Source organism: Lutzomyia longipalpis, chromosome 2 (genome assembly GCF_024334085.1).
Source record: "Lutzomyia longipalpis isolate SR_M1_2022 chromosome 2, ASM2433408v1".
Taxonomy (NCBI): domain Eukaryota; kingdom Metazoa; phylum Arthropoda; class Insecta; order Diptera; family Psychodidae; genus Lutzomyia; species Lutzomyia longipalpis.
Genome location: NC_074708.1, coordinates 11610273 through 11632457, shown reverse-complemented (window position 1 = coordinate 11632457; position 22185 = coordinate 11610273). Strand labels below are relative to the sequence as shown.

Sequence of the window (22185 nt, the reverse complement as noted above, 5' to 3'; positions counted from 1 at the left end):
TCGGTTTTTTTCCTACCTTACTTTTGCGCGATGATCTCTGTGGCGACAAGATGCACGTACTTTCTTCTTTTGACATTAGTTGGCTGCCACTGCAAATCAGCAGTCGCCATGAGATGGTGGAGATGAGGATTCATTGGCGATGCTGTCTCGCCGGCTGACTTAAATCACCGACATACCCGAGAATCCCGCATTTGACCATTATCCCCCACCGTATATATTGTACTTTATATTGCATCTGGATGAAAATATTCTTTGCAATGTGTTTCAACCTCATGCTTAGGAATGATATTAATTCCAACTAAAGACTTTAAATCACAAATTTTATAATGTACCAACATCACTGAATTTCTTGTGCTCCAACCATGGCATGGAAGAGAGATATATTGTCTTATGTGCACCAACGTGACAGCATGTGTGATGAAGAGTGGAGTAAATTTTTCACATAATTGCTTTCATCATTTTGACATTTTATACCAACCTTCTTTTCTTTTTTTTGTCGTTGTTTCAATGCCCGTTCTTACTTTCCATCTCTTAACAACCAATTTGTACCTCAGTGCGGATGCTGTGCTGTGTCATTTCGGGAATGTCTGTATGTGTGGCAAAAAGTGCCGATAAAGGGCAAAGAGGTGGCAAATAAGAAATGGCGGCAACAGAACACATTAAACGATGTCTGGGAGACACTTAAGATCATGGCATAATAGAATTGTCTTAAATAATGAGTGTGGCGGAAGAAGGGATAAGGTACATTGGAACGGTGATTACTGAATGCCACCAAAGACTAACCGCGTAGATGGTCTTGAAAGTTCTTGCTTCGGGATTTTAAGGGGCTTGTGAGGAAGAAAATTAAAGACTTTCTTTACGATAAGAATCCTTTTATCCTTAAGAATCCTTTTATTGATTTACTCTTCACTGTCATTTTTTAATTTCTAAATTTATTTTATTCTTGGATTTATATTAACATTTCTTTTTCTTTCATTGCAGGTCAGTATGGAAGTACTTTGTTATCAAAGAAGTTTATCTAAAACTTGGAGGAAAAATCAAATCCAGTTAACTCCAAATGAAAATTCAAAAAAATGTAGGAAAATCTGAGTGAGTTTTTAAGGTTTAAACCCTTTCTTTCACTGATCAAAGATAAAATTGTCGTGATAAGAAGGTTTTTTTAAGGTCAAATTATAGAACTAATAAAATATCTTTTCATGTAAATTTTTATTAAGATAACTTTTCTTCTTGATTTTTGCAAAAATTTAAAATTAATTTGAAAATAAAAAATTCTCGTTATTAGTTTTCCCCAATCTCCTCAATCTTAGGCGCTTAATTATGACTTCAATTTCACTTGAATATTGACTTTGAAGTCTGATCAATTTGTCGTAGATTGAAAGCTTTCGAAAAGAAGCTTTTTTATCTGTATTACCTACATATTAATACTCAAAGTGATCATTAATTAAAAGCATAAAACCGTTACTTTACTAAAATTTTCCAAATTTGAACAAAAAGCTCTTCTATGTATCTAAAGCACTTGATTCTCACAGTCAAAGCACAGTCCTTGAGGAAGTTTCAAAAGGCAAATTAATCTCCATTATATTATTTAAATCTTGCTCTATGAAATCCAATACTCCGCATGAGCATAATCCATATAAGTTGTTTTAGAGTCATAGACACGTTGTTTAAGTCTGACACTTGCTAATATGTTCCTCTGGTTCTTAGTAATGAGAAACCTTCTTTGGATTTGATAGAGTAGAGTGGTTTACACATTGAAAACAGCAGCAACAACAGCAGCCACCATCAAACAACAGATAAATAACACCAGATAGACGGCTTTGGTATGTGTAACGATTGCATATAGAATCCAAAAGAGAGAACTCAAATTGCTGGTACTGTTTTATGCTGTAGCAAAGCGCGAAGGAAGTGGTAAGAGAGCGGGAACTGGGGGGAAGGGGGAAGGAGATGGGGTTGAGGCGGTGCGGAAAGAGTTAGTGGCAACATAAAAACCATAAATTGGTGTAAGTACTAATCCAATATATGGAGAGAGTCAGTGTCTTCTATGGGGGCTGCTGATGGCTCGGTTACTCGTGGAATTCGGTAACGAGTGCTATCTTCTCCTTTGATGCCTTTGTACTGTTCCACCATGCCTCCACAACACCGCGACGTGGCGGCGATAACTTTTCAAGACACTCTCTTTGCTGCATCCGGGTTTGAATTCCTCACCCATGTTAATTGTGGTTGCTTTTCCTCATTTTCTTCCCCCTCCTTTTTTACGGCATTTTCTTCACCCACTCTGTCTCATGTAGCCCTTCTCTCTTCATTCACGTTGTCACATTTCATTAATGTCCAAATGCAAAATTGCCTATCGGTGGGAACCATCGTACCCAAGCCACGGTAATCACGTGCGGGAGGAACACCCATATGTATGTACAAAAGCTCTTCCTCGAGTTCTTTTGCTCATGCTGGTGATTTGTTGTGTTTGCCATGAGATTTGTTTTTCGGGATTCTCTTCATCTTTGCCGTTGCTGACATGTTGATGGTTATGCTAGCGCGGGGGAGACGGTATATGGTGGGTTTCTTTTTGTTCTGTACGTGCGTGTAGTCAGGTGGCCAAAACGGAGAGATCGCGGTCTCGTCTTTCGCAGCTCACAGATAATCTCACTGTCTCCCTCGGCGGTGATCTTGAGACGTGCATCCGTTAAATGATGTGTGTCTCTGTGTAGAACACGTGTGCAACATAATAGGTGAATAAATTATTGTGAGCCTCTTGCAAGAAAATGCTTCTCATTTCTTTTTTATTTTTCTTTCCTTTCCTTTCATGTCTCTCGCATGCAATAACCCCCTTCTTTCTGTGTGCGTCTTCACCACTAAAATTCCCATTGTGACCCTCACGAGAGAATCCCTTGCATGAGGAAGACTATTCGGGTAATATGATGCGAGGGGGTCTCTTCTCGCAAAGAGATAAATAGGCAATGGGAAGAGATTGTTGATGGAAGAGTGTGGTTACTTGATAATTAATTTAAAGTATTTATGCGCATACACAGGAATTCATGGCTTTTGTAGAGAAGCTCTCAAAGAGGCGGTATTTAATGATTTTTTCTCTCCCAATTATGCTGTATTGTTGTTTTAGGAAAGCCCGTTTTGCTAAGCTTCGTTTTTTTTTAAATAAATACTTAAGGACATTAAGGACTAATTGGTTATTTCTTTAAGAAACTCTAGAGTCTTAAAATGTTTTAAAGGTCTTAAGAGAAAATGTTAAAAAAATATATTTATTTAAAAATTTTCAGGATCATTACGGAACAACTCTATATTTTAACCAAGCTTCTAAGCTTCCGGATGTGTGCATAATTGAAAGCTTTAATTTTTTTTTAAATACCCGTAATATATCCTTCTTGATGAAACCACATCATTATCCTCGCACCTCTGGAGGTTATTTTTTTCAAGCAAAATCCCCTTATTGTGCTAATATACATATTTTTCTTAATCTGACCATTTATGGGGGACGTGATTATTATCATTTTATAAGTATATACATACCTTGTCTATTATTACTTTGTGGGCAACATGCGCAACTTTGCAGATGTTTTCGCGATAATAACATTACAATTTCTAAGTCGGAATCCCTCGTCTCTTACCTCTTTCGTTGCGCGGAGATTTTCTTTCCACATATTTTTCCAAAGTGAAATGAAGAAGTGAGGAGAAACAGTTAATTTGCACTACTTCATCGTCTTCCTGACTTATTTGCCAGAGTATATGTAAAGCTTCTTTTGCTCTCCTTGGGCTATATAGAACCTTTTGCAATAATATTGCAACGTTTATGTACTCTTCTGCCTATCCACATGTTCGTGGTATCTTGATATTAACATGGCACCAAGGAGAGGTTGATGGCAAAATGTTTCATCTGCCTGATTTTCTCCACATTTTTTCTGTAGTCATATATATATCAGTAGCAAATAGGAGCCCTGAAGGTGGAAGAAGCCTTCCAGTTTTGGCTCTGTGCGACAGGTTTATTCTCCTCTTAGGGCTTTTCCCTCCGTGGGTTGCGCGGGTATAATTTTGTAGTGCGCAAAAGTGCTCCAAATGATGGAGTATAGTCTTCATTAGAATATTCTATAAGAGATAATTCAATGCTAAATTGTACTAAAACCACTTCAATAGACGATAAATGCCATGGATTGAGGCTATAAAAGAGGATGGATGATGAAGAGAGAAAAAAATGCAAAAGTGAATTGATTTAAATATGAATTGAGGGGATTGTCTCTTGATGTCTCCCATGTTGCTGCTCTTCCATCTGTCTCCTCTTGTGCCAATCGCAATTGCCATATTCCTTGTATTCATCCGAGAAAAGACTCTTCTGTGATTTTGCTTGTTGCTCTTCATTCGTCTTTTTTTTTTGCACAAAAGCCCCATAGAAACTCAAAAGGAACATAGAAGAAAAAAATTCTCTATTCTCTATGCAAAAGCTAAACTAATGTGATGGCAAAAGAAGATCCCACAGCTAGACAAAATAAATATATCTGCGGCGGACGAGCATAAAAAACACGGGTCTCCCCAAAAAAAGAGCTACAGTTGAATAAAAATGAAGCATCATTAAAATAAAAATGTCGCACTATGCATGAGATGGTGTATTCGATTGCTGGAAGATCTTCTCTAAAGAATATTCTTCTCTGGAAATAGAAGTTGATGACTATCGTTGTGTTTACCAAAAGACACACTAAAAATCATTCCAATGCCAAATGAGAATACATTTTTTTTACATTTTTTTTTCACACACATTATTTAAAAAATATATATCTATGTAGATATTTCGGTATATGTAGTGCCTGTGTGGTAGAAGAATTACCAGAAAATAGTTTATAGAATTTATAGTGAATTTGTGTAGCGCGCAAAGTCATAAATCTTATGGGGAACGGGAGATCTCAAATGATCTTCCAAGTGCCTAATAATAGAGGATGTAGAAGGAGAAACTAGAGGAGTCAAAAAAAAATTCGGACATTTTCTTTATTACAATGATTTGTGGATGGATATGGAAAATTCGGTCGCAAGTTGAAAATTTATGAGGTGCTTTCCCCGCGGTAGTGTCTCTCCTGACTTTTTCGCTCCATTTAGATCGAGACTCCCCCTCTCTCGAAAAAAAAATCGTCCAAACACATAAAGTGGAATTCCTCCTGATGAGGCATTATTTGAAAATCTTGTTCGGATTTTTCAATGAATAACCATTAATACAGAGCTAATGACCTATATAGATTAGAGATATTTATTGGGAGTGTTCTAGATATTTTATTTTATGAGAACTTTCTTTCAAATATTCAAATTCTTAGTTTTTTTGTACTTTTATTGAAAAGACAACTAGAAAGTTCTTAATGCATTAAAAAAAAGTCAAAAAATACAATAATGACGTCATTGTTAATATTTTAGAGTAAATCTTTGCTGGTTTTTTTCACATCTGTTGTCAGCGGGAAATTGAAAGTTTTTTTTTTTGACAATTTATTTCACGAATAAAAAGTTTCCCCAAAGCTTTTCCGATTTTTCCCAGCTAATCTTAAAAGAAAAAATTACAAATTAAATGTAAAAGTTTTCTTTTTAATTTCTTAACAGTCATCCTGAGCCATACAGCATTTTCGGCATTTTCCGTCTCCATTTATTCCCTTTTCATATTTTCGTTGATTTTATCTCTAATCTAGAAGGATGAAACAAAGCCTTCGGCAAACAACTCTGCTGAAAATACAGTCTCTCTTGTGAAAATGCTTGAAACCAAAATAATTTCCTTATGTGAATTTCTGGCATTTATTATTGGAAATTGTTTTATTTTGGTGTGTGCATGTGGGACGATAAATAAATGCGCCAAAGTGGCGAATCAAAATCCTAAAGTCGCCAGGAAGATGTGACACAGTCTGTTTTCTTCTTCCATCCACTAAAAATTTCTTTATTAACATTTATTTTATATAGTACTAAAAAGACGCACGAGAATTGAGAGAGCTCGAAGAGAGTTTGGCATAAATTGCAGAAAAGAAAAGAAAAAAAAAAGAAAAATTCGCGATGTTGGTGTGGCGTTAAGGAGTTTGTTGAACCGGGGTGATGGTCGAAAAAAGAGATGATGGGCGCGAGAGAGAGAGAAAATTAAAAACCATTAAGTGAGTGGCATGAAAGCCCCCACATTTCCCATTTATTCGACGCCATTGAATCGTTGCAATTTTTACCAAGAAAAAAAATTATATTGCCACAAATAAAATTTCGTGCAACTCTTTAGCATTTATTATTTCATCGTGGGGCAATACATGGGAGAGTGGGAAGGATTTTTGGCATTTTGCAGCACTTAAATGTGCCGCACTCCAATAAAAATTCTGCACATGAGTGTCTGCACTTTGTCATTTTATTGCAAAGGCGAAAGGCAAGAGTCTAAAAAAAACGGCTGGAAAATGGGTTCAGTTCCAAAGCTTTGACGTCATGTGGAAAGTAATTAAATTTTTAATGAGGGAATTGAAATTTAAAATTTTTTATTAATTTTTAGTAGTTTTTTTTCGTTAAATTAATCATTTAGTCAGAGGAATGGCGGACTATGAGATAAGAGATTAATAATGTTTTTTATGCAATCGCAAGACTGACTAACTTCTCACAATTTTAAATTTTTCTTTGGAGCGTTTATCTCAAAATTTCTCTTTGTGTGTTATCAGAACATTGTCTTGGAGTCTCGGAGTTGGTTCATTTTATTTAAATTTGTAATAAAACATGCCTTAGAATCTTAAGATAGCAAGAAAACCTTCGGAAGAATAGAGAAGATTAGAACACTGGCTAGTGTGGCTAAGAATGTCATTTTCTAGTCTGACAGGCCATTTACCATTTCACTTTTTTCTCGGTGGAAGTATGTATGCGTATAGCCTCTCCATACCCCCAAAAAAAGCTCAATAAAAAGCCAAAGTCCATCCAACGTGGTACTCGCGGTCTCGCCCGTCTCACGAGACCATGTCTCAGATGAGGCGCCATTAATTTTGGTCAGTGTTCAACTTTTCTTGATTGTTACACCGAATTTGTGCTGCGCGCGCTGCTATAAATATTATTGAGTGTTTTTTTTTCTGCTGTGGTGGCTTTTGAGAGAAATGCCGAGGAAAACCAGCTTTTGCGCCCCAACACGATGTCTTTTTGGGAAGATGGGAAGACTCGAGGAGAGAGTGTGTGGCGGGTATGCATTTCATGTCTCCGCATCGTGCACTTCTTTCACCAGCAGAGCATCTTCAGGTCACACGGCGGCGTGGTCAAGCATTTGGAGGGAAACCTGAACTTGCGATGATGCCTCTGAAATTTGTTGTATAACGTCCGAATGGAGTGAGAGTGAGGCTGCCCATCCGCCTTCCAATCTCTAACCGTCGTCGTCTCTTTTGGAGACTCATCGAAGGTTACTGAACTTCTTCATTTATGCCACTTTTTTTTTGGCTGAGCTTCGGTGGGTCTTTCGGATGGATTTCTTCTCTAATTTTTTAAAGAAGAAATTTGTGAATCATTTGCTCTGGATTTTCGCTACAAAAATTTCTCTTTGAGTTTTAAGAGTATTTCCAAGGAATTTCTTAAGTAAATTATAATTTTCCTTTAATAATATTAATTTTTTTCTTCAAATATTATTTATGTCCAACAATCATCGTCTCACATTCGATTTTTCTTAAAAAAAATCTCTTCTATCATCTCTTATCCCAAAACTTAATGGTAAAGAAATAAAGCTTTTAAAGGAATAAAAGCTGCAAAAAATTCCTAAATTCCTAAGGAAGGTATTGAAGCACAAAAGCACGGAAGTTACCTAGAAATTCCTTTTTTTTTTTTCAAAAATAACCTTTTTTCTGCCTCCGAGTTCAAGAGGAGTGTGCGTGCGAAGGCGACGTAAGATGCTCGTGTGTAATTTCATGGTCTACTCACCGTATCCTCATCAATGTCCACATGACTCTTCGCACATTTAAAATGTGCCAGAAGAATATTATAAATATTTTTTCCCCACACCTTGACACATAGCAAAGTAGAAATTAACAAAATATTCATTAAAAAAAACGACCTGTGTGCAAGAGAAATAATTGTCATGATTTTCGTTCGAGAGATACTAAATTTTTGATTATGTCAACATAATTCGCTGCCTTTCTATTTCTCACATTGACTTCCTTTTTCTCCTCTCCTCATCTACCTCCCCTGTCATACATTATTATTTATTCATGGTATGTCAGCTTTTGATGGACAGCAGAGAAAACAAGGAGGTACAATGGCCACAAAATAAATTTTAGATGTTGGATGTCTCTTAGTTAATCGTTTGGAATCTCAAGTATATTTATATATTTTCCCCGGCAAAGCTAATGAGGAAGCACCAATTTGATGCTTTTCACTTTGTATGATTCTTCTTTCTCAAGACTATGCCCAAGGTTATGAAAATGTCTCCATGAAGTCGTTTTTCTCTGTGAGTCTCTTCATTTCATCTCTGTGTGGCACTTGTCTGATGACTAGTGCTTCTTTGACCTCTTCCTTGGTCAACATAAACTAACTTGAATGTTTTGGGTGATGAGTAAAAAAATACACAGAAAGTCTGCATAAAAAATTCTTGATTGTCTGAAGAATTGTTTTTGCAAGAGACAATTCTTGTCTTCATTATTCTACATCCCTTATTTCCCTCATTTTCTTCAAAGTCTGTTGTATGACTCTATTTTTTCAAAAACTTCTTAATGAGACCTCTCTTTTAATCCTAATTCAACATAATTAAAATGCAAAAATTTCCAGTAAAATCATAAAAATTGAACCTTAAAAAATTAAACAAATTAGTCACGATCTTCATCAATTCTTCTCATGGATAATTCTTTTGCATAACAAGCTAAAGAAGGTATTTTTGCCCTTAATCATGCATCTATGACATAGACTAAATTTATTTTAATTACTTCTCTGAAGCTTAGGTGATAGTCTTGTAAAGTAACAGCAACAGAAAAAAAACGAAGCAAGGTAAAAAATGTTAGCTAAGAAACAATTAAGCAAGGTTACCTCCTTCTCTCGTCTTTTTTCTTGTTGTTCTACTCTCTGGGTATATGATTTATCTCTTCCAATGGGTCATAAGAGACCATTGCGTGATATAATTAAATCACCATCACTAACGGATTTCTCGCGAGCAGACACAATAGTTGACGGAGGAGACAATAAAAAGCGATAATAGTGCCTATAAATTACACCAAGTGTCAACTTCCTTTTTATTGCCATTTTTACTTTGTACACTTTTGCCTCAACAACAACTGCAACCTCAACATGACACCGTTGACCTCTTATGTTAAGAGATTACTTTGCGCCACCGCGTTGAGTTAATTGAAAATTATGTTGTGATTTTTTTTTAAATCGTGGTCTTTGTGCAACATAGTTGCGAAAAATTGTACCACTTCTCGGTGGTATACAACAGAGACTCATAAATGGGAAAAAGATGATGGTATCAGGAATGGGGACTCCTTGTATAAAATAGAGTAAAAGGTACCCTCATGCCACAGCCTCTGTATGGTATTTTCTTGCATAATACGATCAATATGGAGATCATCTCCAACATAGCGGGTTTTTCTGCATAATTTCCCTGATAATTTCCTGTGTTGTTCTTGAAATTCTCTGTGGGTTGCCTTTTTTTTTCTTCCTCTAACCATCCGCAGGTCTCCCTATTCTTTGCTCTGGTTTTCTCTATTTTATTCTTGCATCCATTTGTGAGATTGATCCTCAAACTACCTATATGTATGCCCATTTATCGCACAAATTCTCTATGCTGTCTACCACCATTCTCTGCTGTATACGTATCTCTCAGCAAATGGTGGCTAATGGGCAGGAACCACACATGGGCAAAAGATCGCAGCATATATGGGGGTGAAAGGGGGAAGGTGAGTTTTGAGGAGACACAGAAGTTGCCTTTGGAAATCGCGACGGTATATTGGACAATGTTGCTGGTTTGTTTCGTTTGTTTATAACAACATAAAATGAGATTTGTATATTGTCGGGTCGATCGAGTCACGATTGAATGGACACCAAAATGTCTCACAAGATTAATTTGCACGATTTTCCGAATGCTTGTCTCTCACTCCTTCGTCTCGTACTTTTTGGCATCGATGTATGTATACATTATGTTAGCTCAAAAGAGAGTGTGGCCAAGGCATTTTTCACTCTAAAAACCGTGACTTCGCATCACCCATTGAATTCTTCTTCTCAATATGTCACTCTATGCTCTTTCTCACATGTCGATTGACTTGTGTGTGCGCAATTGAAAGAATTAATGAACTTTTTCCCCCTTCAGTGACTTGAAAGAAGAATAAAATTCTATTAGCCATGCTGTTTTTGTAAAGTTTAGCTTGTGCTTTTTGAGGCACTTTGAATTGCATGATAGACCAAGCCATTTATTCTAAAGATAAATTACCAAAGGATGGCGCTAGTATTCTAATTTTTTAATCTATAATCATTATAGATTAATCTATAAAATTTTTCCTTTAACTTATTGACAAATAATCCGAACTATAATTTATTTAAAACGAATCAGTGCCATCGACAACTCTGTAGAGATTGCTGAAAGATAAATTGCCAAAAGATGGCGCTAGTTTGCTAATGAAAAATCTAATATTCTAGAATATTATACCACTAAAAACGTTAAATAATTCGACAAAAATCTATGGGGTTTAGCCGTAGTTCTTGGACTTTTGATTAATTAATAAAAATCAAAAAGAAGTAAAAATTTAAGGATCATTCACAGCGACATCTCTGAAGAGAATGGAATTTTTAAAATTCAACGAATTCCACCCAAAAAAAATTTTTAATAACAAAAGCAACAAAATTCAAATAAATCACTAGCATAGCTAAATTTAAATTTATTGTAAAAAATAACTTCCATAGCAATTAAATACTAATTCATGGTGCATTCCTATTGATCATATTTCTCTCGGTATGACAGCTCATTGAATAAAAAAGGGAAATCTTTCTTCTGGCGAAGATAACATACCACTCACAGTACAACAAAAGTGCAACACGAGCTCAAGACATTGAACGATAATGTCAGTTATGACTGGAAATTGCAATTTTGAGTGCATTCTTTATATTTTATATATGTACATACATAGTGCAGGTTGATTTTGAAGTGGTGAAGAAAAAGCAATTAAAGATCAAAAGTCTGCAATTTATTTAGACATTCCCCCCTCCTGTATTGTGTGCGCATATAATTATTTTGATAACACACCATCCACTTGATAAAAGCTTCCACTTGAGCTATTTTCCAATCGATTTATTTTCATTTTATGAAAGACTCTATTTTGAATTTGTGATTAGATTTTCTCCGCTTTTTTTCATTATCGTTCTGTGTGCATACACACTGCACCAAAAGGCCTATTTATACGCACAGAATTATTGTTTTTGTGATTTAATTTCAACACAACATTCCATGAAGTTTTGGATTATTTATTGGGATCTATTATTTGTGTGCGCAGTGTATATTTCATATTAAATAAAGTGATATCAGCAATAAATTTAAGTACAGAGTTGGCAAGAAGAGATTTTCTAAATATTTACGCTATGCTTTTTTTCTAGTTATGACTAAAAGTTTTGAAAAGGAAATTATGGTCACTAAAGGGGTCATAAAGTTTTGTGTCAGTGTTTGTTGGGGAAAAAAATAACAGAAACTATGTAAACAAGATTTTTATCATCTATTTTTCTTGTAATAAATCACAATGAAAACTTTTCCATTAAAACTATGTTAATACGACTTGTAGCAATGGCGCCATCTATCTATGGAAATTTTTATTTAGATACAACTATCACCATCTATTGTGCAAAATAAAGTGTTTTATTTTGGCAAAATTCCAAAATTTTCATTGAATATGCAAATGAAGGATATTTTGTAGATGAATTAATGTTATTTTGCTAATCGCAATAATCTCCCATAGTGCAACACCCTCTCAGAGGGTATATAATCTCAATTTCTTTTTGTTGCAAAAAAAAACAACTAAAATGTGAGCCAAGAGTATAGTGAGGTTTGTGTTCTATTTCTGCATTGCAAACTGTACTTAATTACATAGAATCACTAATTGGTGCAGCTGTCAGAAAGTATATTTTACGCTTAGCATTATAGACGCATCATTATTTAATGCATTTCGCATTTTGCAACTGTATGGCTGGCATGAGCTATGATGATGTGGGGTGATATAAAATTATGTATATTGAGTCAATATAAAATTCTTATCTTTCCACATGGGAATTTCTCAAATCAATCTGAAATGGATTTAGAAGGAAATTTTTCACCACAATTCATGCTCATCATTTTACCACCATGATGATGATTATTATTTGAATTGTGCGTCGATGAAATATTGCATGGTATGTTCTTTCATCACAATTTCTCATGTGTCGACGTGTGAGATGAAAATTCCATCCTTCCTTGCGGTGTAGTTTGTGGAGTTTTTGAAACAACATTGTCGTCAACACTGCTAGACTAAAAGTGAGAAGGAAAAAGCAAAGAAAAGCCCCAAAATAGAGCCGATTTTTTGCCTTTTTGGAATCCACGTCATCGCACCAAGAAAAATTATTTATAATCGAGACAGAGGAGGGGGTGAATCGACGAAGGAGGTATTATATGATGTACATTTTTGAGGCAACCCATATACAATATATTATTTGTCTTAATAGATCGCTATTTAAGTTTGAGTGTGTAGAGATGAGCTCTGGGAAATGCGCGCATGGAGGAATATATGTGGGTGTTTTTCTTCTCTCCCACCCACCCCCCACGTCAAGCCCACAATTTTCCGCGGTGGCTTGAAAAACCTCCACTGGATGTTGTCACCCAACTCAAACATCATCCTCAATTAACATTCAGAAATATCGACTTTTATTCCATCCAATAAATTACATCTCCATGAAAAGCCACATCAAAGTGCATTCACAAAAATACCTCATATTTTATTCATAATGAAAAACTCTTTTAAAGAATATCCACCACGCTTTTGATATTTTTTTTCCTTGCTCACCAAGTGGGAAAGAAGTTTATGCTCTTTTATTGCCACAAGAATTTACCACTCAAACTTTTTCTTTTTTTTTCTTTTGGTAAAGAACCCACAAAACTTTCAAAATATCTCTCAGAAAAAAAAGTTTCATCTTAAAGAAAATAATTCTGTAAAAAAAATTAAATTCCCCATTCATTAAGTCATTAATTGGGTAGACTAAACAACGGTCCCCGCCACGTTGAAACTTTCTCATATTGTTGGTGTGTCCTTTCTTGCAAAATCTCTGTGCCTCCACGTGAAGTCATTGTGTGGTTTGGGGGAAAAAAAGATTAATAGTCGTCCCCATAAATCTCTCTTCCAATTCAGAAATCCATTAAAAGTGCAATTAAAATATTTCAAGACAAACTCAAGCAGTTGAAAAATATATTGCAAGACGAAGTTTTTCCTCTTTTCACTTTGTTCTTTTCATATAAATTTTATCGCACCACACCGTACATAGTTCAAGCTGGCGAAGATTTGAAGAAAAAAAATCAAAGATTTGAGGTTTCACTGAGATTACCAGTGATATAGTATTTTCTTTTTTTTACTATCAGGCGAGTTACTTAACACTGAGAGGGAAAAAAAAACTTTTGACTAAGGCAATAAAGTTAACTCATTGATGAATGACAAATTGATAGAAGACAGCATGTCGACTGAATTATAATTACAACACAGTGCTGGCACATTTTCCACATATACGAATCTTCTAACAAAATGCCTCAAATGTTGCATCTTGTTGAAATTTACAATCTTATTGCTAACAAGGTCATCACGATAAGAGGGTACATACGATGCTTAATGCAGAAATTCAAGTGTGGAAAATTGTGCAGCCACAAGCAACATTGTTGCAAGGAAAAAATATTAGAATGGAGACAGTCTCTTCTAATTTGTAGTTTATGCACTTTTGTGTGTGAGAGAAGATTTTATGGGGTGAAGGACAAAACCCCGCGGGATTGAACCCAACTAAACCCGCGAGAAAATTCACGATAAACCCCATTGTAGTATGAGAAAGCAGAGAAAGATCCAAAACGAAGAAAAAAGCAGTTTTTTCTGGGTTCAGGAGGTTCAGGAAGAAATGTGAGAAGCATCGCGAGGAAAGGTTTGTTTTGGCGCGCAAGAACAAAAAAAAGAAGATTTTGATGTGTGCGCAAATGGGGTAACGTAATTTGAATATATCCGCGAGAAAAACGAGTTTTCCGCTGTCACACAGAAGCGAGATCACCCTGAGATGACGTTGACCGACCACGACATGCCCATTAAACCCCCGACCAACCCCTTGATGCATTAAATCGCGAAGCGTCGCCCATAAATTGCCTGAAATTTCCCATAGAACGCTGAAAAAGGGACATGGCGTGTACACATATGCTCGCACCAAATGCAAGAACTGGATATAACTCTGTGTGTATGGGATGTAATGTTTTTCAAAATTTATGCAGAAAATGTTGAGTGAAAGAGGGCAAGGGAAGAGACCGAGACACTGACGCGCGATTGTTTATGCTTAGATGCAGTTTCTCAAAATGCATTCAGGCCGGTTTTATTGTAGGTATATAATCTGAAAGGCATTAACAAAACGGCAATAATAGCATAAGGTTGGTTAAACTTTTATAGCATCAGCCCAGTGATTCTTATTGCATTTTTTTTTCTTAACTTCTTTTACTTGATTTTCTCCAACCTTTTTAATTCATTTTTTCTCCCCTTTAGCATCTAATATGCACCCAATCTCCTTAGCTACATCATGAGTGTTATAATTTCCATTGATTTATTGCGTTTACGGTGGAAAATTTAAAGATTCATTCGCAAAAAGTGGTTACAAGAATGAAACTTCTGCAGGGAATTTCTTTTAAAACAGAGAAGGTGGAATTGACTGCTGTTGTAAAAGGAGTCTATTCACCTTTATTCGTCTAATTCAGTGATATAGATGTGTACATAGAAGCTTGCAAAGAGTTTAGATTATATCAAGAAAAGCCTCGTATTTTCAGATTCGTATTTAGATCGATTTTTTAAAGAAAAATAATACAATCGAATGAAGCAAAGACGCATATGTTTTATGCATTCAGTCTCCGATCAGAACTATCCTAATTTTAATTTTTTTATTTAATTCTTTTCTTTTTAATTCTTTATTTATTTTTAATTTCAGTTCTTAGTAAAGTTGTTGATTTCATGAGCCTTCTTCTTCAGTATTTTCACGACTTCCTTCCGAACTGCATTAAATTAAAATATAAAAAAAAATAGGAAAAATAAAAAAAATTAAATTATTATATGTACTTACACTCTTCTGGAAGAGTCATTTCCTCAATATCTTCAATGAGGAGTTCGCATTCGGTGGTCAGCTGTCTAGCCGCCACCGAATATGAACTCCTCATTGCTCTGAGGGCATTCAATGTCGATTTAGCTTGTGAAATTTCTTCCTGCATGTTTGACGATTGGTTCTCAAATGATCTTCAAATCAAAATGTGAAAATCAATCGAGTAGCCCTCATTAGAGTACACAAATAACCTGTTTTTTTTTAGTTTTAGCCATTTTGGTTTAGTTTTCTTCAGAAAATGTTTTTCTAAATAAGAATTTAAAGTTAATTCATAGATTGAGAAAGATTTTGCTTCTCATTAACTTAAAAAATTTAACTTAAATTAGCATTTTTCCATTGAAACTATAAAGTTCATAAGATCTTCAAAGGGTTAATAAAACTGAAACATCTTAGGGAAGTTAGAATTCCGGGTTTTTATTCTATTCCAAGAATTTCAATTGGAAGTTATTATGGTTAACATCTTTTTGAATCAATGATATTATCATGAAACAAACTTAAGAATAAGTTCCCATAATTTTCGCAACACTCTCCCATTTATTCTGCATATTTTTTGCACTATAAATACTACTTATATTTTCTTCTTTGCATTTTATACCTCAACGTGTTAGCACGTATTACGTAGAAAAATCCAAGAATTTTTTTTTCTTAAGAGAACTCTTAAACCGACAACATCAGATGCGCACATTCACATTGCACTTCACCTCACTTTATTGCCTTTTTTTCTACAACTTCCCATAGTTCAACCGAAAAAAAAATCTATGCAAAAAAGAAACGCAAAAAGACTATCTTGAGCATAATATCAAATGATGCCTCTTTAATGCTTATTTTTCCTCTTCACAGCCAAAGAATATAAGATGTGCATCATGTGTGCAAATTGGCGTGGCGAAGAGATCACTATCTGTTTGTATATTATAAATGCGGTTATGAGTTGATAATAGTTTTCCGTTTTGTTGACTTTCCGCACTCATTTTTCACCCAAAGCCCAACCCATGAATTTCTTTCCCTTGCGGCTCAAAACAAAATCACATTTTAACGGCATAACGATGGAATTTTTCACCTTTTTTGGCTCAAAATTGCATTATATGTATGGATATTTGGTCGAAAAAAGGGGTGGAGAGGCGCATAAATTTCAAATTTGTTACACATCCAAAGAAAGATGCGGAGAGATAGCTTAGTTTGGGCGGAATGAATGACCAAAAATGGTGCTACTTTTTTTTTCCTGGGTGAGATTTTGATGAAATTCCGATAAAGATCAGCTGAAAATGTGTTTTTGCAATTTGTTGAGTTTATTCACATCATGTACATATACAGATAATGTCTTAATTCAGACGCTTTGAAGGTATTTAGATCGAATTTGTAGTTATGCTGTGAACAGTAGAGAGCTATTTTTTCACATTATTCTGTGTGAAATCTCATTTCAAGTCCCACAAATTGCTGGAAAAATGTGCTAAATTATTCAATTAAAGTAATAAGAGGAAATAATCTCACTGACCTTTATTGCATGAATTACTTTTTTTTTCTATTCATTGAAGTGAAATTAGAAATTTTTCCTCTCTCAAGTTGACGATTTTCCATTCATTTTTCTTTTAGACAATTTTTGCAAAAGTTTTCTGCGAATCTGTATTTTAGACATTCTTCATGGAATTTTCCTTAATTTCCATTTGATTTATTGAAAATAAATTTCCAATGAAATTCGTAAAAAAAATCTCAATTTTCAAAAAATTTTCCTGAAGAAATTCTTTATCATTAAAATGAGATTCTATAAATAAATCCCACCATAAATGACATTTCCCAGCGTGATATGATGTGAAAAAAAAGTCTCAAATTTTCAGAGTTCATAAAAATTGTGTCAGGTTCCTCATGTTTTATTTTCCATCCACCCACCCCCTACCCTCCTCATGTGTCGTTTATTACATTTGAGATTTTATTTCAAATATCCGGAGATTGGGATGACGCGGTGGGAGAAGAAGTTGTGGAGAAGAAGATGGGAAAAAATGAGTGAAACTCTGTGGAAAATTGCGTCAAGAGGAGCTGGGAAATTGAAGCAAGAAAAAAATTGACGAAAGCATTTTCAAGGGAGAATCCTTGGCATGTCTGGGGTGCAAAAAAGCATACATAGTAGGTACTATATATAATAATATTGAGATCATCGCACAAGGAGAAAAAAATGTGCGTATATGGTAATAAAATGTGTGCGAGAAATTTCGACTGGAAAATGTAGCTATGGGTTGGCTCTTTGCAATGGGGATCGCATGGAAAATCCATCTCGTGTGTGTCGCTGCGCGGGGACTGTTTATGGGGAGCACGAGATAAGCGAGGCCCGAGACAAATGACGTCAATGGCCCGATAAGTGAAAACGATGCTGATAAACTCGGTGCTTTTTTGCGCTCTCAATGGGTGGTGGAATGGGAGTCGGTGGGTCTCAATGGGGGCGGCCCGGGGGGAAGAGGGCAGAAAGCAGGGCACCAGCCACATGAAGAAAATGTTGTATGTTGTTTGGGGGCCACACAGTTTTGTCTGTTGACTATTTATACATTTACTGTGTGTAATCTCTGCTTTATAAATAAAAAAAAGTACTCCGCTCCTTATCAGTGTCAATGGTGAGTATATTATGTATGTAATCTATGTACAAATGCTGTGTGTGACTCCTCGCGATAAGTCAACCAAGAGAGCTCCCTCCCAGAGTGTACCCATAGACTCGTGCGATCGCAGAAAATCAAGCAAAATATTTTGTCTTGGTATACTATGTAGTATAAATAATGACAAGATAGAAAATATTAAATATATAATAAACCAAAGAAAAAGAGAGAGAGAGAAAAAAGTAACAAGAGACTCTTGGTGAGTGAAATGAACGCAAAGCCAATGAGAGATCTGTTGGTCCGTTTTTGCTGAACCTTCGTGTGACATTCTTCAAGATAATGGAGTAATTAGTTTTTATGTAATGACTAAACGAATGCCTTCATTCAGTTTTATTTCTCCTCATTCGCAGCATCTCTTGCAAAAGCCAGCTATATAGGTATACATATCACATACACACATAGCTAATTTAATAAATTAAATCATGCCATAATGATTGGAAAAATGACGACGACGCAGAACCAATAAAATCATCGAAGATGTCTCCAATCGAAAATAATGAACTGGATTGTCGGAATCATTTTGCAAAATCGATCAAATATTAAATTTATCTACCAACATTTTTCTATAACGTTCTACATATATACCTTCTCATCTCTCTCTCTCTCTCTCTTCAGCATAAAATAGAGAAATTTCTTTTTAAGGAAAGAACGATAATGCAAGAGGATGCTGAAGAGCACAGTTAAATTTCAACTGAAATCACATAATTTATCGTATATGCCCATTACAAATTGCAATATGTTTCTTGTTAGCTCATTCACATTAAATACACAATTGCTCATTGAGGAATTATTTTCTCCCCTTTTTCACTGGAAAATTCAAAGATCAACAAACAAGATCAATAATCTCATCGAATCAATCATAATTTATATGCAATCGAAATGCAAGCCGCATAACGAACATTTATTTATTTTTCAATCAGGGATTGTCTACCTTGTTTTATGTACCAACTACCTACCTACATACTTAGAGAGTTTGTATTCTTTTAGTTGTGATGCATTCTTCGAAAGTTTTTCTAAGAAATTGTTTATTTTCCTGAGATTATTGTCATTACTTGTTTTTGTAGAGTTTAAGGGATTGATTAGAAATCTTCTTCAAAAATTTAATAATAAATCTGTGGTGATACCTACATAACATGGCTGAAATTTTAATCAATTTTTTGTCTGATTTCAAAATTCTCTGGAAAAGTCAATTTTTCAAACGAATTTCTTAAAATTTTTCAAAAGAATTTTTAAAATTTTTTTCTATAACTGAATTTATTTGATTTAAAAAAAAAGCTTTTCATGACATTTTTATGCCCTCAAAGTCAGTGGAAACGAAATAACTTTTAAGATAATTTTTGAGTCAATCATTACTCTGAAGAAAACGATTAGAATAGTGTAGATTCATTCTTATCACGATTCAGATTGTGACATTTTTTAGCTGTGTTTCTTTCAGACACAGCTTTTGTGTACCGAGCAAAATCGAAAGTCGTCAGATTGGGCTCAAACTTGGGATGAGCACGAATTAGGGTCCCCACATTCCAAAAAACGTATGCGCCAAAAATAAGTTTTTTCCGGCCGTCCGTCCGGCCCTCCGGATTCTAAACTTAAATTGCAAGAGAACGGTGATAGATAGAGACTTGCGGTAAACGGCAAAGTTTAAATATCGACCTGAAGAAATCCGATTATGAGGTCAAATCCACCCCCCCACTCCCCCGTCCGCCATTTTGGATAACCTCAAAATTTTGTTTTGCCTATATCTCAGCCCCTATTATAGCTAGAGGTCTGAAATTTTGATATGTTGTAGGGGCCATCAAGACCTTTCCAACGATATCTTATTTTCGAAAATCGGTCAAGCCGTTTAGTCAATATGGCCGCCACAATTTTTCATCGAAAATCGACCATAACTCGAAAACGGCTTGACCGATTTTGATCAACTCGGGCTCAAATGAAAGCTCTCAACAAACCCTACAACTCTTTAGAACATCCGAAGTTTCAAAAGTGACCGCTAGGGGGCCAAAAATCGAAAACAAAATTTTCGATTAGTTTTCGATGAATATCTCGAAAACGGCGACATAAATTTTTTTTTATTTTTTGATATGTTGTAGCTGACCATATTATCTAGCTTCATGCCAAAAATGAAGAAAATTTATGGATCCGTTCTCGAGATATAGCCTTCCAAAGTTGACATGTCATATCTCGGGTTCTACAAGTCCGATCTTGATCAACTCAAGCGCAAATGAAAGGTTTCGTGAAACCCTACAAATGTCTAGAACATTGCAACTTCGAGAAATGACCGCAAGAGGCGCTAAAATCGAAAACAAAGTTTTCGAAAATTTCGAACTCGAATTTTTCGAAAATGGCGACATAAATTTTTCTCATTTTTCGATATGTTATAGCTGACTTCAAGACCTTTCAAACAAAAAAAAAATTATGAAAATCTATGGATCCGTTCTCGAGATATGGCCTTCCAAACATTTCTTAGGGTATGACTTTTCAACTTTTCCCGACTTTGCGCGTATTTAAATTAATTCGCGTTCTAGTTTGCTCTCACAAAATTGGTACACTGAAAGAAACACAGCTCCCGTAAGCTTGGTCAGCTTACCAGTACATTTTTAAATTCCGATGTCATATTAAGCTTTCTTATCTTACTTGAAAATTGAATTCAAAATTTATACCTAATAGTTTATTCTTGTTTTCCCTGTTTTCGTCTCAGCAGCTAATAGTAAAAAATCAGCTAATTCTGAATAATAAATTTTTTAGACAAAAAGAATTTCTAGAAGAATTTACAAAACTTTTAAAGAACATTCCCGACAGGAAAAATTATTTATAGAGTGGTCAAGATAAGATGAACCGTTCCTATGGGCCAAATTCAAAGAATAAAAAACAGTAGGGGAGACCGGGGTTAAAAAATCACTTAAGGGATTAGAAAAAGCTCAAAATATCATATTTCCCAAATGGATAAAGCGAAATGTATAGCTCAATTCTTTAGGATATTTCTTGCCCTACAACTCTTTCTCAGATCATTTTGATCTATCTAGCTAGGAAATATGATATTTTAAGCTTTTTCCAAACCCTTAAGTGACTTTATTAGCCCCGGTCTCCCCTGTATTGAAATTTTTAAAAATTTCTGTATTTTTTTCCTAAAATGTAGAAAATATTGATGGATGTAAATTATTTTTCAGCTCAACTTCAAAAAGCTCTTAAATAGGCAAGTTATGAGAGAAAAGCTCTATCTGAAAAAAAAACTCATAAAAGATGTTCTTGAATTTAATTGAATCATTCAAAAAGAAAAAAATAAAATATGAAAATTAATCACCATTCCAATAAATTAACACTGAATTCAATTGCTCAGGATTTTTATTGAATTCATTCCTATTGAAGTACTACCTAAATGTTCAAAAGAGAGCGAGAGAAAAAGGCTTCCACAGAAAGGTTCTCAATCCCCGGGGGCTATATGCTTCCAACAGGAAGTTCCCTTTGTATGCATCATATTTTAATCATATAGCACATGCCCATGAAGTGTGCTATGTATGGAGATTCTTTTCGGGCTAGTGGAAAATGTCTCTTTCTGTCCGAATCAATAGGATTGAATGGATGAAAAGAGCAATTTGTATGACGATGGGCTTTATGTGGAATTGTGTAGTAAAGGGGCTGGCATGAGGAGGGCAAGCTGCGGTGCAATGCAAATGACTTATAAAGTAAACTATATATAAACGTGGAGGAGAATATAATGTCGCGTTTCTGTGCACATGAAATCCGATTGCAATCGTTGATATGGCAAGTCATAACATAAATAATCAACTGGAGATACAACCACTCGAGAGTCGGATGTCTCGGAACGTCGACTAGGCCATTTTATTGATTTAGTTGTCTGATGAGCTTTATTGCATTCGATGCTATGAGATGTGGTAATTGGTATCCAATTACCATCGTCCACTTTACCCATGGCACACATTTTAACTTATATGTTTCTGTCACACCGGGGGGATGCTTTGATGCTCAGCGGAAGGGGAGGCAGAAGAAAATATGAAGAAGTTCAATTTTTTCTTGCAAAGAATATCAAGCGTCTTGGGAAAAAGATAAACGTTGATTTGTGAATTAAACTTGAAGGAAATTTAAATAAAAAAGAGAGAAAAAAGAATCCTTTGCAAAGACTTTTATATAGCTTTGTAATCCTTGGGAGTTATCTGGATTTGATCCCAATGAGAGAGGAGACTTGTTTAAGTGCTTGAATAGCACAGAGATCAGAGTAATTAATCAGATTCAAATAAAA

At 35.1% G+C, this 22185-nt stretch overlaps 1 protein-coding gene across 1 annotated transcript in view; it reads left to right on the top strand.

The window, feature by feature from the left end:
* The window catches only part of LOC129790680 (ski oncogene), a 141673-nt gene that overhangs the window by 110424 nt on the left and 9064 nt on the right, over nucleotides 1–22185 (top strand). The window lies entirely within an intron of this gene.